Consider the following 16,567-nt stretch of genomic DNA (forward strand, 5'->3'; position numbering starts at 1 on the left):
AAACGATTATCAGCCATTTGCTTCTACACGCTAAAAAACGTCCAGAAACTGTTGGCCCAACTAGTTGGCAAAATCCAACTAATCGTTCTAGTGTAGGGGGAAAGATTCCCCCAACTGAACGATTAGTAGGCGGACACTGTCCGGCAGTGACCGCCTACTTCTTCACCATCGCTGCCGGCTGGGCTGACCCTGTCATCCCACAATCCCCGGCAGCAGAGGCGGCACTGTGGAGCGGGAGCCGGGATAAAGTTCAGGGGCAGCCGCGGCAGTCCATCACATCCCAGCAGCGGCAGGAGGAGAACAAGGGGCAGCTGCAGCAGTACTTTACTGCTACTTGGCTGCCCCTGTGACACAGGGACCCTCAGCAGTGGCGGCTGAGTGAGAGAAGGACCAGGGGCAGCTACAGCAGTATATCACTGCTGCCGGGCTGCCCCTAATATCCAGGCATTGCCGCCCGCGACCACCACCCGCAGCAGTGTTCCCCTGCCCGCACCCGAACAGTAGCAGACACCCGACACCTGTCCCCCCGCCCCGCAATCCCCACCCGCAGCAGTGTTTCCCTGCCCGCATCCAATCAGTAGAGGACACCCGACGCCTGTCCCCCCACCCGCGATCCCCACCCGCAGCAGTGTTCCCCTGCCCTCACCCCATCAGTAGCACACACCTGGCACCTGTTCCCCCGCGATCCCCACCACCCGCAGCAGCACCTATTGTCCTTGCAATAGGGGCCGGGGAAGTGGCAGGAGCATAACAGGTGAGGGCTGGAGTGAGAGGTCGTTGGACTGCCAGAGTATCCACCACCTGGTTACTGGAAACTGCGGGTGCTAGTCTCCCCTGCCAGCAAACCCCCCAGCCCCCCCCCCCCCCCCCCGCTCCCCCACATGCAGTAGCAACAGTCTCCCCTGCCAAAAACTCGACACACGTACAGCAGCACCCCCTAGAATAGCAGCACAGTATCCCTGCAGAACAGCAGCACAATCTCCATGCTACCGGCACTCCCCCATCACAGCGGTATTATTACGCTACCTCACCCACCTCCTCCTGACCTCTGTCTCTCTGTGCCCTAACCTCACCCACCTCCCTTTTGTGATGTGAATAAGGGTCTCTGCTGTGTGACAGAATATGAAAGAGGGTCAGTGGCGGCAACAGGAGGGGAGACAGGGGCAGCAGCGGCAGAATGTTACTGCTGCCCAGCTGCCACTGTGACCCCAGCAGCAGCAGCAGAAAGAGAACCAGATGCAGCACTTCTTTGCTGCCCCTGTGACACCGGGACTCCCAGAAGCAGCGGCGGAGCGGGAGGAGAACCAGGGGCAGCAGCAGCAGTCCATCATTGCTGCCGTGCTGCCCTGGCAGCGGTGGCAGTGGAGCGGAGAAGGGAGGAGGTCCCCGATGCCAGAACCTGATGAGAGCTTACCAATTCCGCCTATGCTGCTATATGTATATATGTTGCTGCTGACTCCTCTCACTCTACTGGTTTACACGGTTCTTCTGTTTGGCTGCCATTCTACTTGTTGCCATAGGAGTGGGTGAATGGATCTCTCTGAGGTTTGTACTTGTTGTCATGTGACCACTGATAAATGGGGTTTCAAATTCTAAATAGTGCACCTGCTAAAACCAGAGTCTGGCACTGGTTCACCCTAGCCTCCAATGTTACTGACCATTATTAAAGTATTTGTTGCTTTTTGTTTAGGACCCAGCTTGTTCCTTGAAACAGGTGGGATTATCTGGCATGCTGGCAAATTAGGATAAGAAAAAAAAAATTGCTGTGTGGGCCATCTAAATACATTTATAGGCACTGTGTGTATGGGGCTCTACCTGGCGTAATGTGTATAAGTTGCTCCAAACGGCATAATGTGTGTAAGAGCTCTACTTGTCGTAATGTGTGTAAGGGGCTCTACCTGGCGTAATGTGCGTAAGGTGCTGTAAATGACGTATCTGCTTATGGTGGTTGTGACATAGAAAAAAGTATCTATTTGTTACCTTCAGCAAAGGTAAATGAATTCAGCTTTAATGCAGTAGTTAAACAGTTCAGTCCTGTTCCCTAGATAACTGAAAACCTGTCAATAGCATAAAAAAAGCATACTGAAATATATATATATATTTTTTAAAAAGTATTCAAAATATGCAAAGTAGGCAGAAACTGTCCGCCTACTTCTGTGACATCACGAGTTGACTGTTGTGATGAAAAAGTTGGCTGGTTGGATGAAAAAATTGGATAGGTGTGTGGGGCAGCGTTTTAGTTGGACAGACAAGTTGGGAGGTTGGTGTTAGGCGCCGAGGGTCCGCTCGTCAGTGCGGCCCGGCGCCTAGCAACTAGGGACGCCGCATGCGGACAGCCGCCGGCTCCCTAGCAACGCTAGACGCCGGGCGCACGGAGCCGCACAGACCCTAGCAACGGGGACGCCACTGTCGGACCGCGTTCCCCGTTGCTGGGTCTAAGTTAATCACCTCACTGGTTCCTGGCCGTGCAGCATGCAGCTGCACGGCATGTTGTAATTAGCCCTGTCTGGCTCCTGATTGGAGGGCTCCCATTTAAAGGCACTCTCAGGACTTCTCACAGACGCCGGTAATAGCTTCCTGTTTGCTGTGTCAGTTGCAGAGAGTTTTCCAGTCCTGTTCTATCCGGTCGTTCCTGTCCTCAGTGATCCAGTACTCGGAAGTTGTCATCTTTTCCTGGAGTCCAGACCGAGCACCTTTAACATCCTGTGGTGTTCGTGAGTCGCGGCATAGCCGTGTGTTGCGGCTTGACCGCTTACTATTTATTATTTGGTTATATTGTGTTTCGGAGCTTTTGCGGAGGATTCCGCTCCCACAAATCCACTCTGGTATCCAGCGGTGCTGGATAGGAGTAACGGATTAGTGGATTTTTGGTTGTCCTTTTCCCTGGCGGTTTGTCCGCACATACTTCTGGTTTAAGTTAGTTAGCTTGTAGCCCCTGGCCTGGTTGCTTAGTCAGAGGGCCCCTTGTTATCACCCTGTCTCGGATTTCCCTTTGTCTCCCATTAAGACCTGAGGGGGCATCGGAGTTGGGCAGACATAATCCGCCCTTCAAACGCGGCTGCCATGGGCTCAAGCAACCATAGTCTCGCAGGGGATTTCTGATTACACGGGCGAGACAACGGAGTTAGGGCGCCAGGGGTTACTAGGCTTTCCCGCTCCCGTAACCAGCATTTCCTTCCAGTACTCTGGCCTCTGTCATAAGATCTCCTCTGGTCAGAAGTACTGGAATCATAACATTATTACCGGCCAGACCAAAACTTAAAATTAAACAGGGTTTGATTTTTTCCCTTATTCAGTTTAGAAGATTTGTCGGCCTCATGAATCCCACTGGTTTAGGGCCAAATCCTGGCCAGCTTCTAGTTAGCCAGATTCAAGAACTTACTCAGATGGTTCAGGATCTTTCCCTTCGGGTGAGGTCACAGGAAGATCTTTTACGGACTTCCCCGAGGGTCGTTCCTGAACCGAAAATGCATTTGCCTGACCGTTTTTCTGGTGATAGGAAGCAGTTTTTTAATTTTAAAGAGTCTTGTAAACTTTATTTTCGTTTAAGACCAGTCTCCTCAGGTACGGAATCTCAGCGGGTCGGAATTATTATTTCTTTACTTCAGGGGGATCCCCAGACCTGGGCTTTTGGTTTAAGAACAGAGGATCCGGCATTGTTGTCTGTAGACGCCTTTCTGGGGTCTTTAGGGCTATTGTATGATGACCCTGATAGAGAGGCATCCGCCGAGAGTCAGTTACGTGCTCTCAGACAGGGTAGGAATCCCGCAGAGATTTATTGTACGGAGTTTCGCCGTTGGTCGAACGACTGTGGATGGAATTACCCAGCCCTGCGCAGTCAGTTTCGCCTCGGCTTATCTGAGTCTATAAAAGACAGTCTCCTTCAGTATCCCGCTCCTAAGACTCTCGATAAACTCATGGAGCTTTTTATTAAGATTGATCGTCGTCTCAGAGAGCGGAGGGCTGAAAAAGGAGCACCTGTCGGGTCTACCCCTTGTGTTTTTTCCATTCCTGTGGACATAGAGGAGCCCATGCAGATGGGTCTCTCCAAGCTGTCTCCTGAAGAAAGAACCAGAAGGCAAAATTCTGGTCTTTGTTTGTACTGTGGGGGTAAAGGACATTTTGCCCGTAATTGTCCGAGCAAGTCGGGAAACGCCTCGACCAAGTGAATTGTGAGGGGGTTCACTTTGGTCTGCAGCTTATCTCCTCGAATAATTCCCTGTTAGTCCCAGCTAAAGTTTCCTTTGGCAGCCTCAGTTCTTCGGTGTCGGCTTTCGTTGACAGTGGAGCTGCAGGGAACTTTATGGACTTAACATGGGCCAAGGCCTTAGGTATTCCTCAGTTAACCTTGGGTAGGCATATCACCATGCATGGTTTAGATGGGAGTCCCTTATCCAATGGGGTTATTTCTCTCTGTACACCCCCTGTTCTACTTTCGGTAGGAGCTCTTCATTCCGAAAAAATTGAATTTTTCCTTACCCATTGCCCAGCAGTTCCAGTGGTTCTGGGTCACCCTTGGCTGGCCTTTCATAATCCCATCATTGATTGGCAGTCGGGGGAGATCTCACAATGGGGTACCATCTGTAATAAGGAATGTATTACGCTTCCCCTCAGAATTGCTGCTGTCATTCCCGCACCCATTCCTGTGGAATACCAGGATTTTGTTGATGTATTTTCCAAGGGCAATGCGGACATTCTGCCTCCCCATCGGCCTTATGATTGTGCTATTGAGCTAATTCCTGGTGCCACATTACCAAAGGGAAGGTTATATGCATTGTCCGGACCAGAAACTGTGGCCATGAATGAGTATGTTAAAGAGAGCCTAGGGAAAGGATTTATCAGGCCATCTAAATCTCCTTTAAGTGCAGGCTTCTTCTTTGTGGATAAGAAAGATGGATCACTCAGACCCTGCATTGACTTTAGAGCCTTGAATAAGATCTCAGTAAAAAATACTTACCCTTTGCCGCTGATTTCTGTCCTCTTTGATCAGCTACGTTCGGCTGTGATTTTTTCTAAGATTGACCTGAGAGGAGCGTATAACCTCATCCGAATCAAGTCAGGAGATGAGTGGAAAACGGCATTCAGTACTCAATCGGGTCACTACGAGTATCTGGTTATGCCATTCGGCCTGTCTAACGCTCCGGCAGTTTTCCAGGATCTCATTAACGATGTGCTCCGTGATTTTCTTGGAAGATTCGTAGTCGTCTACTTAGACGATATCTTGATCTATTCTGACTCTATTGAACAACATGTTACCCAGGTGCGTCAGGTTCTTCAAAAATTACGTGAAAATCACCTATATGCCAAGCTGGAGAAGTGTGAATTTCATGTCACGGAGGTATCCTTTTTAGGGTACATTATTTCCCCTCGGGGATTCTGTATGGAACCAAAGAAGCTCCAAGCCATCCTTAGTTGGGCGCAACCCACCAACTTAAAAGCAATTCAGCGCTTTTTAGGGTTTGCGAATTATTATAGAAGATTTATTCATTCTTTCTCCGACCTGGTTGCTCCCATTGTGGCACTGACTAAGAAGGGAGCGGATCCAACCAACTGGTCACGTGAAGCTGAAGTATCTTTTCAGGCCTTGAAACAAGCCTTCATCTCAGCCCCAGTCCTCAGACATCCCAACCCAGAATTGCCTTTCATTATTGAGGTTGATGCCTCGGAGGTTGGAGTAGGGGCTATCCTGTCTCAGAAGGATCCGGACTCTCTAGAATTACATCCTTGTGCCTTTATGTCCAGGAAATTCTCTTCTGCTGAATCCAACTACGATGTTGGTAACCGGGAATTACTGGCTATTAAATGGGCTTTCGAGGAGTGGAGGCATTGGCTTGAGGGAGCAACACATACCATTTCAGTTTTGACTGATCACAAAAATCTTCAGTACATCGAATCAGCTAAACGGCTGAATGCCCGGCAGGCTCGTTGGGCTTTATTTTTTACTCGTTTCAAGTTTTTTTATCACCTACAGGCCAGGTTCCAAGAATACCAAGGCGGATGCCCTGTCACGCAGTTTTCTTCCAGTTCATGATAACAGTCCTGTTACTCCCATACTTCCGTCTTCAGTCATTCGGGCAGGTCTCACACAAGATTTATTCACCCAGTTAAAGCAGCTTCAACATCAAGCTCCTGGAAATACTCCTGCTGGTCGTCTTTATGTCCCTGAGTTTTTGAGAGCAACTGTTTTGACTGAGTTTCATGATAGCAAAGTTGCCGGGCATCCGGGGATCTCTAAGACTTTGGAATTAGTCTCCCGCTCAGTATGGTGGCCTGGTCTTTCCAAAGACATTAAGGAGTTTGTTTTTTCTTGTCAAGTCTGTGCACAGCATAAAGTCCCCCGTTCCTTGCCTATCGGTCAACTTATGCCCTTAAATGTTCCTCTCAGGCCATGGTCTCATATTTCCATGGATTTTGTGGTAGACCTCCCTCTGTCAGCCGGATGCCGAGTCATATGGGTAGTAGTGGACCGTTTTAGCAAGATGGCCCATTTCATTGCTCTTCCCCGACTGCCATCTGCCCAGGGATTGGCAGTTTTGTTCCTCCGCCATGTTTTCAGACTCCATGGATTACCCACTGATATTGTTTCTGATCGGGGTCCACAATTCATTGCACAATTTTGGAAGTCTTTTTGTGCCTCATTAAAGATGAAATTGTCTTTAACGTCCGGCTACCATCCCCAATCCAACGGGCAGACTGAGCGAGTTAATCAATCATTAAAACAGTATTTGCGTTTGTACTCGGCCAAACTCCAAAATGATTGGTCCGAGTTTCTTCCTTTGGCTGAGTTTGCTTACAACAATGCCTGTCATTCCTCCACCAATGTGTCTCCATTTTTTACAGTTTTTGGTTTTCACCCCAGGGCTAATTCCTTTTTTCAACATTCCTCTGTCTCCTCGCTGACCTTGACCTCTCATCTCAGACTCATTTGGAGAAAAGTGCACCTTGCTCTCAGAAAAGCGGCATTTCGGGAGAAAAAAATTTCTGACAGGCTCCGGCGGCCTTGCACTTTTAAAGTAGGAGATAGGGTATGGTTGTCGACTCGCAACATTAAACTTCGACAAACCTCAGCCAGATTGGGCCCCAAATTTATTGGACCATTTCATATTATAAAAAAAATCAATCCAGTTGCTTTCCGGTTACGTTTACCAAGAACTCTCCGGATCGGAAATACGTTCCATTGCTCCTTGTTGAAACCATACGTTTCTTCCAGTAGATTTCCTCGAAAGGTCTCTCAGGGGAAATCACCAGTAGATGTACAGGGTCAGCAGGAGTTCTTGGTGGAGAAGGTTCTCGATTCCAAGTTGTCCCGGGGTCGGCTTTATTTTCTGGTACATTGGAGAGGTTATGGTCCAGAAGAAAGGTCTTGGGTCCTGGATAAGGATCTCCATGCCCCGAGGCTCAAGAGGGCATTTTTTCGAGAATTTCCTCAGAAACCTGGCCTTAGGGGTTCCTTGACCCCTCCTCAAGGGGGGGGTACTGTTAGGCGCCGATGGTCCGCTCGTCAGTGCGGCCCGGCGCCTAGCAACTAGGGACGCCGCATGCGGACAGCCGCCGGCTCCCTAGCAACGCTAGACGCCGGGCGCACGGAGCCGCACAGACCCTAGCAACGGGGACGCCACTGTCGGACCGCGTTCCCCGTTGCTGGGTCTAAGTTAATCACCTCACTGGTTCCTGGCCGTGCAGCATGCAGCTGCACGGCATGTTGTAATTAGCCCTGTCTGGCTCCTGATTGGAGGGCTCCCATTTAAAGGCACTCTCAGGACTTCTCACAGACGCCGGTAATAGCTTCCTGTTTGCTGTGTCAGTTGCAGAGAGTTTTCCAGTCCTGTTCTATCCGGTCGTTCCTGTCCTCAGTGATCCAGTACTCGGAAGTTGTCATCTTTTCCTGGAGTCCAGACCGAGCACCTTTAACATCCTGTGGTGTTCGTGAGTCGCGGCATAGCCGTGTGTTGCGGCTTGACCGCTTACTATTTATTATTTGGTTATATTGTGTTTCGAAGCTTTTGCGGAGGATTCCGCTCCCACAAATCCACTCTGGTATCCAGCGGTGCTGGATAGGAGTAACGGATTAGTGGATTTTTGGTTGTCCTTTTCCCTGGCGGTTTGTCCGCACATACTTCTGGTTTAAGTTAGTTAGCTTGTAGCCCCTGGCCTGGTTGCTTAGTCAGAGGGCCCCTTGTTATCACCCTGTCTCGGATTTCCCTTTGTCTCCCATTAAGACCTGAGGGGGCATCGGAGTTGGGCAGACATAATCCGCCCTTCAAACGCGGCTGCCATGGGCTCAAGCAACCATAGTCTCGCAGGGGATTTCTGATTACACGGGCGAGACAACGGAGTTAGGGCGCCAGGGGTTACTAGGCTTTCCCGCTCCCGTAACCAGCATTTCCTTCCAGTACTCTGGCCTCTGTCATAAGATCTCCTCTGGTCAGAAGTACTGGAATCATAACAGTTGGTCAGTTGGATGGTTGGAGGAAAGTTGGTCTGATGTATGGCCTGCATTAGTCTCAGATTTCTACAGTGTATGGTATCCGGGTGATAGATAGACAGTGTCTAGTTAGACAGTCAATAGATAGACACCAGGGACGTGCAGTCAGGAGAGGCAGTGCCTCCCCTGTCATTAATGATTAAAAAAAATACAAAGAAGATACATAAGACACATATTCTGTGTCATATGTATCCTCTTTATATTATTCTAATAATTTTGGTCCATTTAATTAGTTTGCTAATTTATATATGGGCCTCTTCGAAAGTAGTTACATCTGGGGGGGGGGGGGGGGCAAATATAGGGCGAACCTGGTGTTCTATGGTCAGTACATTGATGATCTAGTTATTATTTGGGATGGGGTTGACTTGATACCTTCTTTTCTTTCTTATCTTAATTCCAACACATTCGGTCTTAAGTTCAGTCACACTTGTCACCCTGAGCACATTCATTTTTGGGATATTGCCCTCTCCGTCAGTCATAATTCGCTGGTTACAAAAACATATAGAAAAGAGGTTGATTGTAGTAATGACCTCAACTACAAAAGTTGTCATCACCTAAAATGGAAGAATCACATACCCAAAGGTCAATACCTTAGAGTGAAACGGAATTGTTCGGATGAGATCACCTTTGGGGTACAAGTGAAAGAAATGACAATTTCGTTTCTTGACCAAGGTTATCCAGAATCATTATTGGAAAAATCCTTATTGGAGGTCAATCAGAGAGATAGGAGTTCCCTCCTCTCTCAGTCGGACCTAGTCCATCGATCTAAGAAATATGAATTAAGTATGGGCAATGAAATTCTTCCATTTATTAGCAAGTATAATGTTTGTGCAGATGACATTAGAAAAATGATCTACTGTATAAGGACTTTGAGTTGCTTAAACTGTATAAAATGTTGAAACCTTGCCTCGGAGAGAAACCTAAAGTTGTATTCCAAAAGTCTAAAAACATTAGAAATCATTTATAGAAACAGAAAAATAGAATTTGACGGCAGGTAAGAACCACTTGGCCCATCTAGTCTTCCCCTTTTTTTTATCCTTTAGGCAATCTCAACCCTGTTTGAACCTTCATTCTTTGTATTTATCACCTAGTTTCTTTCAGGATACAAAGAGTATAGAAGGGCACTTAACAGAAAAAAGCTCTTGGCTTTCTAAGCACAATGGTTGTTTTCGCTGTGGGAAAGCCAGATGTATTACATGTGGCTTTATCCTACATAGGAGCGTACGTTTTAATTCTACTTCAGTTGGATAGACTTTTAAGATAGACTCTTTACTCAATTGTCAAAAACCGTATGTAATATACCCACTTAGTTGCAAGTGCGGCAAGCAATATGTGGCCAGGACTACAAGAACTATGAATATCAGATTTCTTGAACATAGAAGAAACATTTTAAAAAAGAACATTAATCATAGTGTCTCTAGGCACATGCTGCAGGCACACGAGGACAACCTGAGTGGTTTAAAATTGTAGGGTATTGAGTCTGCTGCCCCCACTCCTAGGGAAAGTGACAAATTCAATCAACTCTGCACTAGAGAGGCATTCTGGATCTTTACTTTAGGTACATTGGGGCAGATGTATTAACCTGGAGAAGGTATAAGGAAGTGATAAACAAGTGATAAGTGCAAGGTGATAAAGGCAGCAGCCAATTAGCTCCTAACTGTTCATTTACATATTGAAGTTGATTGGCTGGTGCGTTTATTACCTTGCACTTATCACTGGTTTATCACTTCCATATGCCTTCTCCAGGTTAATACATCTGCCCCATTACTCCAGATGGCCTTAATGAAAATATTGAATTGAACAATATTAAATGATGTTTTTCTTTCAGTGCATTATTGCCACTCTCAAGTGCCGCTTGTTTTATAGATTATTGTCCTCTGTTCCCGCTTGTGTTCTCTTTTTATAAACATTGCCTATCCTTCTTCCTTTTTTTTTTTTTCTCTTCCCCTTCATCCAATATGAATATTAATTGGTTATACATACTAGTATGTTTCAATAGAATGGTCCCTCAATCTGTTGTTCTTAGTGGATCAAACTTAAAATATCAGTGTACTAAGTGAGTCGATCTATGTATTTCTTAGGATAACAAGATAAATATATACAGGTTGAGTATCCCTTATCCAAAATGCTTGGGACCAGAGGTAATTTGGATATGGGATTTTTCCGTATTTTGGAATAATTGCATACCATAATGAGATATCATGGTGATGGGACCTAAATCTAAGCACAGAATGCATTTATGTTACATATACACCTTATACACACAGCCTGAAGGTCATTTTAGACAATATTTTTTATAACATTGTGCAGTAAACAAAGTGTGTGTACATTCACACAATTCATTTATGTTTCATATACACCTTATACACACAGCCTGAAGGTCATTTAATACGATATTATTAATAACTTTGTGTATTAAACAAAGTTTGTGTACATTGAGCCATCAAAAAACAAAGGTTTCACTATCTCACTCTCACTCAAAAAGTCCGTATTTCGGAATATTCCGTATTTCGGAATATTTGGATATGGGATACTCAACCTGTAATATAATATAATATAATAAAAAATATAAGTGAATATCAAGTTAACAAACTAAATACATGCTGGGACTCAAACCTGGGTCTCTGTCTATGGGAGTTTGTGTCCTTCACCACTATGCTATGGACACTGCCTATATATCACTTGTTTTACTTCGTGGTATATTATGCTTGTTTGCACTAGGTAACTTTCATTGTTTGATAGACACTTTGGGCCAAATGTATTAGAGTGAGAGTTTCAGAAAGTGATAGGTTTGGTAAGGTTTTTCAGTTTTTATTAAAGTAGCAATCATTTACACTGCAAAACCAGGTTGATCTTGCAGTGTAAATGATTGCCACTTTAAAAAAACCTGCAAAACCTTACCAAATCTCTCACTTTCTGAAACTCTCACTCTATTACAGTTGGCGCTTTGTGTCTTTATGTTCACATGTGATTAAGGGGGACATTTACTAAGCAGTGATAAGAGCGGAGAAGTGAGCCAGTGGAGATATTGCCCCATCAACCAATCAGCAGCTCTGTATCATTTTATAGTATGCAAATTATAGATGTTACTTCAGTGCTGATTGGTTGCCATGGGCAACTTCTCCACTGGCTCACTTCTCTGCTCTTATCACTGCTTAGTAAATGTCCCCGTAAATGTTAAATGTGATCAATTATGGTTTGTAAATTAGGAAGCCACCATCCTGCTCGGTTTATGAATAATTATAATCTTTATTTGTAAAGGTTACCACACATGTCACATATATTAATGCCAGTACAGCTGATCCCCTGAAAAGTATACAGGTGTGAGCATTACCTGATTTATGTTTGATTGGATCCTCTGGGTTTAATAGCTGCTCAGTGTAGCAGGAGTCATATCCTCTGACGAAACCGCCGGTATACATGTGCGGAGAAACGCGTAAGGCATAAAGAATATTACCCAGCGGATACACCGTCTCACGGCATAGTTCCTCCTACAAGCCTAGGCAGCAACCCGCCAGTCTATTTACGCTACTTATCGAGAAAGGAGTGCAATTTAAATGGCGGCTGAGGAGCATACGTACCCGGTAAGAAGGACCCATAGCTGCTCATCCATACACACCCATCGGGACGATAACTTGATACCATGGGCACAGGTGGAGCATAGCGCTGCAGCGCTATAAAAGAACTTCAGCGTCCTCCCTCTGCCCCTGCCGTGTGCAGTAATTACACAGTTACTAAAACAGAGGAGATTGATAAAGCGATTCTGCACTGCTAATATAGGTGGTCATTCCGAGTTGATCGCTAGCTGCATTCGTTCGCTGCGCAGCGATGAGGCAAAAAAAAACCCGGCACTTCTGCGCATGCGTATGCGGCGCAATGCGCACGCACAACATACTATTACAACGAACGATGTAGTTTCACACAAGGTCTAGCGAAGCTTTTCAGTCGCACTGCTGGCAATGTGCAGAGTGATTGTCAGGAAGTGGGCGTTTCTGGGTGTCAACTGACCGTTTTCGGGGAGTGTTTGGAAAAATGCAGGCGTGCCAGGAAAAACGCAGGTGTGGCTGGGCAAACGCAGGGCGTGTTTGTGACGTCAAAACAGGAACTGAGCAGTCTGAAGTGATCGCAAGCGCTGAGTAGGTATTGAGCAAAAAAAATTTGTAGCCGCTCTGCGATCCTTTCGTTCGCACTTCTGCTAAGCTAAAATACACTCCCAGTGGGCGGCGGCATAGCGTTTGCACGGCTGCTAAAAACAGCTAGCGAGCGATCAACTCGAAATGACCACCATAAGCACTTAACGCTATACCTCTGCATTTGTCATCATACTGCATAAAGGAATATAAAGGAGGTGAGCATTGCATTGGGTCTGTTGTTTCTCTGGACAAAAACTTTAATAACAGATTCACACCGTATGTGCCATATATACCTTTTCGAATCTAGCACAAAGGATATTATAATTTATAAGGCATTGACTATTACCCACTAAAGTATTCTAATACGGTGTATCCAGAGACAGCTGTGTCAGTGACTTTTTAGTTAATTTTTAGATACTTAATGATATTGTTGTATGTTATTTGTGTCAACCATATGGTATATTATTTTTAATGTGTTATATCTTTATGGTGTAACTAATAAACTATTTTTGGATTTATTGTAAAGCGCTCCCTTGATATTTTTTATATCTTATACTCTAGTTTGGGAGGCACTGATAGCTAGTGCCTCCCGTAGACAGTGGGAACGGGGACAAAGCGGGGGGCGGGGCCAAGCGCTGGGCTGTAAAAGCCCTTTAGGAAAAGAGGGGAATGCGACACTTATACAAGTTCCTCGCTGGCAGGGAAAGATGCTGAAAAACATCCCCACAGTACGATGCTGCCACCACCATGCTTCACTGTAGGGATGGTATTGGCCTGGTGAGGAGAGGTGCCTGGTTTCCTCCAAACATGACGCCTGGCATTCACGCCAAAAGTTCAATCTTTGTCTCTTCGGACCAGAGAATTTTGTTTCTCATGGTCTGAGAGTCCTTCAGGTGCATTTTGGCAAACTCCAGGTGGGCTGCCATGTGCTTTTAACTAAGGAGTGGCTTCCGTCTGGCCAGTCTACATACAGGCCTGATTGGTGGATTGCTGCAGAGATGGTTGTCCTTCTGGAAGGTTCTCCTCTCTCCACAGGGGAATGCTGTAGCTCTGACAGAGCGACCATGGGGTTTTTGGTCACCTCCCTGACTAGAGCCCTTCTTCCCCGATTGCTCAGTTTAAATGGCCGGCCAGCTCTAGGAAGAGTCCTGGTGGTTCTGAACTTCTTCCATTTACGGATGATGGAGGCCACTGTGCTCATTGGGACCTTCAAAGCAGCAGATATTTTTCTGTAACCTTCCCAAGATTTGTGCCTCGAGACGATCCTGTCTTGGAGGTCTACAGACAATTCTTTTGATTTTATGCTTGGTTTATGCTCAGACATGCACTGTCAAGTGTGGGACCTTATATAAACAGGTGTGTGCCTTTCCAAATCATGTCCAATCAACTGAATTTACCACAGGTGGACTCCAATTAAGCTGTAGGAACATCTCAAGGATGATCAGTGGAAACGGGATGCACCTGAACGCAATTTTGAGCTTCATGACAAAGGCTGTAAATACTTATGTACATGTGCTTTCTTAGTTTTTTATTTTTAATAAATTTGCAAAAATCTAAAAAATACTTTTTTTCATGTTGTCATTATGGGATATTGTGTGTAGAATTTTGAGGGGAAAAAATACATTTATTCCAACTTGTAATAAGGCTGTGACATAACAAAATGTGGAGAAAGTGAAGCGCTGTGAATACTTTCCGGATGCACTGTATATATAATATACATATCGTACCTATCTAATCGCTCCTTCAGTGTTCGCTTCTCTGAATCTACCTCCTCTTCGCTACCTCTTTCAGTTGGAGTACCGCAAGGCTCAGTCTTGGGTCCTCTGCTTTTCTCTATCTATACCTCATCTCTTGGTAAACTAATCAGCTCTTTTGGTTTTCAGTATCATCTGTACGCAGATGATACTCAAATCTACCTATCCTCCCCAGACTTGTCCCTATCTGTACTGTGCCGGGTCACTGAATGCCTTTCTGCCATCTCATCCTGGATGACATCTCGCCACCTCAAACTTAATATTTCAAAGACAGAGTTAATTATATTTCCACCGGCCAATAGTAGGTACCAACCTGATATCTCTATCACTGTTGAAAACTCGACTATCTACCCTACCCCACAAGCTCGCTGCCTAGGTGTCATCCTTGACTCTGATCTGTCCTTTGTTCCCCACATTCAATCTGTCTCAAGATCATGTTACATGCATCTAAAAAACATATCCAAAATACGACCATACCTTACACAAGACACTGCTAAAACTCTAATCCACGCTCTCATTATCTCCCGCATTGATTATTGCAATAGTCTCCTAACTGGTCTTCCCAAAACGAGACTCTCCCCACTACAATCCATTCTGAATGCTGCAGCGAGGCTTATCTTCCTCGCTAGACGTTCATCATCTGCAGATCCACTCTGTCAGTCCCTCCATTGGTTACCTGTACTCTACCGCATTCAATATAAAATACTTTTACTCACACACAAGGCTATTAACCATAGTACACCAACGTACATCACTTCGCTTATCACAAAATATCTCCCAACCCGACCTCTTCGCTCTTCACAAGACCTGCGTCTCTAATCCACACTCATTACTCGCTCCCACTCACGACTGCAGGACTTTCATCGGGCTGCACCCACTCTGTGGAATGCCCTACCACGCACAATAAGACTCTCCTCTAGTCTCCAAACCTTCAAGCGTTCCCTCAAAACTCACCTCTTTAGGCAAGCGTATCAAATTCCAGAACCGCCCACATAACTTTCATAAACCTTCCTATCAAATTACATCCACTCTGTACAGTCCACACATATCCTCACATGTCTTCTCATTCTATGCAATAGATAGCACCTTTCCTTGTGTACATATGCCTATTTCCCTATAGATTGTAAGCTTGCGAGCAGGGCCTTCCTACCTCTATGACTGTTATCACCCAGTTTGTTATTGTTATTTCAAATTGTAAAGCGCAACGGAATTTGCTGCGCTATATAAGAAACTGTTAATAAATAATAAATAAATATATATATATATTTCTCTGACGTCCTAGTGGATGCTGGGGACTCCGTAAGGACCATGGGGAATAGCGGCTCCGCAGGAGACTGGGCACAAAAGTAAAGCTTTAGAACTACCTGGTGTGCACTGGCTCCTCCCCCTATGACCCTCCTCCAAGCCTCAGTTAGATTTTTGTGCCCGAACGAGAAGGGTGCACACTAGGTGGCTCTCCTGAGCTGCTTAGTGAAAAGTTTAGTTTTAGGTTTTTTTAGGTTCAGTGAGACCTGCTGGCAACAGGCTCACTGCATCGAGGGACTAAGGGGAGAAGAAGCGAACTCACCTGCGTGCAGAGTGGATTGGGCTTCTTAGGCTACTGGACATTAGCTCCAGAGGGACCGATCACAGGCCCAGCCATGGATAGGTCCCAGAGCCGCGCCGCCGGCCCCCTTACAGAGCCAGAAGACAGAAGAGGTCCGGAAAATCGGCGGCAGAAGACGTCCTGTCTTCAACAAGGTAGCGCACAGCACTGCAGCTGTGCGCCATTGCTCTCAGCACACTTCACACTCCGGTCACTGAGGGTGCAGGGCGCTGGGGGGGGGCGCCCTGAGACGCAATAAAAACACCTTGGATGGCAAAAAATGCATCACATATAGCTCCTGGGCTATATGGATGAATTTAACCCCTGCCAGAATACACAGAAAAACGGGAGATAAGGCCGCCGAGAAGGGGGCGGAGCCTATCTCCTCAGCACACTGGCGCCATTTTCCCTCACAGCTCCGTTGGAGGGAAGCTCCCTGGCTCTCCCCTGCAGTCACTACACTACAGAAAGGGTTAAAAAAGAGAGGGGGGCACTAATTACGCGCAGTATTAAAAATACAGCAGCTATAAGGGGAAAAACACTTATATAAGGTTATCCCTGTATATATATAGCGCTCTGGTGTGTGCTGGCAAACTCTCCCTCTGTCTCC

At 46.1% G+C, this 16,567-nt stretch overlaps 1 protein-coding gene across 7 annotated transcripts in view; it reads left to right on the plus strand.

The window, feature by feature from the left end:
* BICD1 (BICD cargo adaptor 1) overlaps positions 1-16,567 on the plus strand; it is a 529,680-nt gene that overhangs the window by 204,917 nt on the left and 308,196 nt on the right. The gene's annotated exons all lie outside the window — the stretch shown is intronic.

The sequence above is a fragment of the Pseudophryne corroboree genome, chromosome 6 (assembly GCF_028390025.1).
Source record: "Pseudophryne corroboree isolate aPseCor3 chromosome 6, aPseCor3.hap2, whole genome shotgun sequence".
NCBI classification, from domain to species: Eukaryota; Metazoa; Chordata; class Amphibia; order Anura; family Myobatrachidae; genus Pseudophryne; species Pseudophryne corroboree.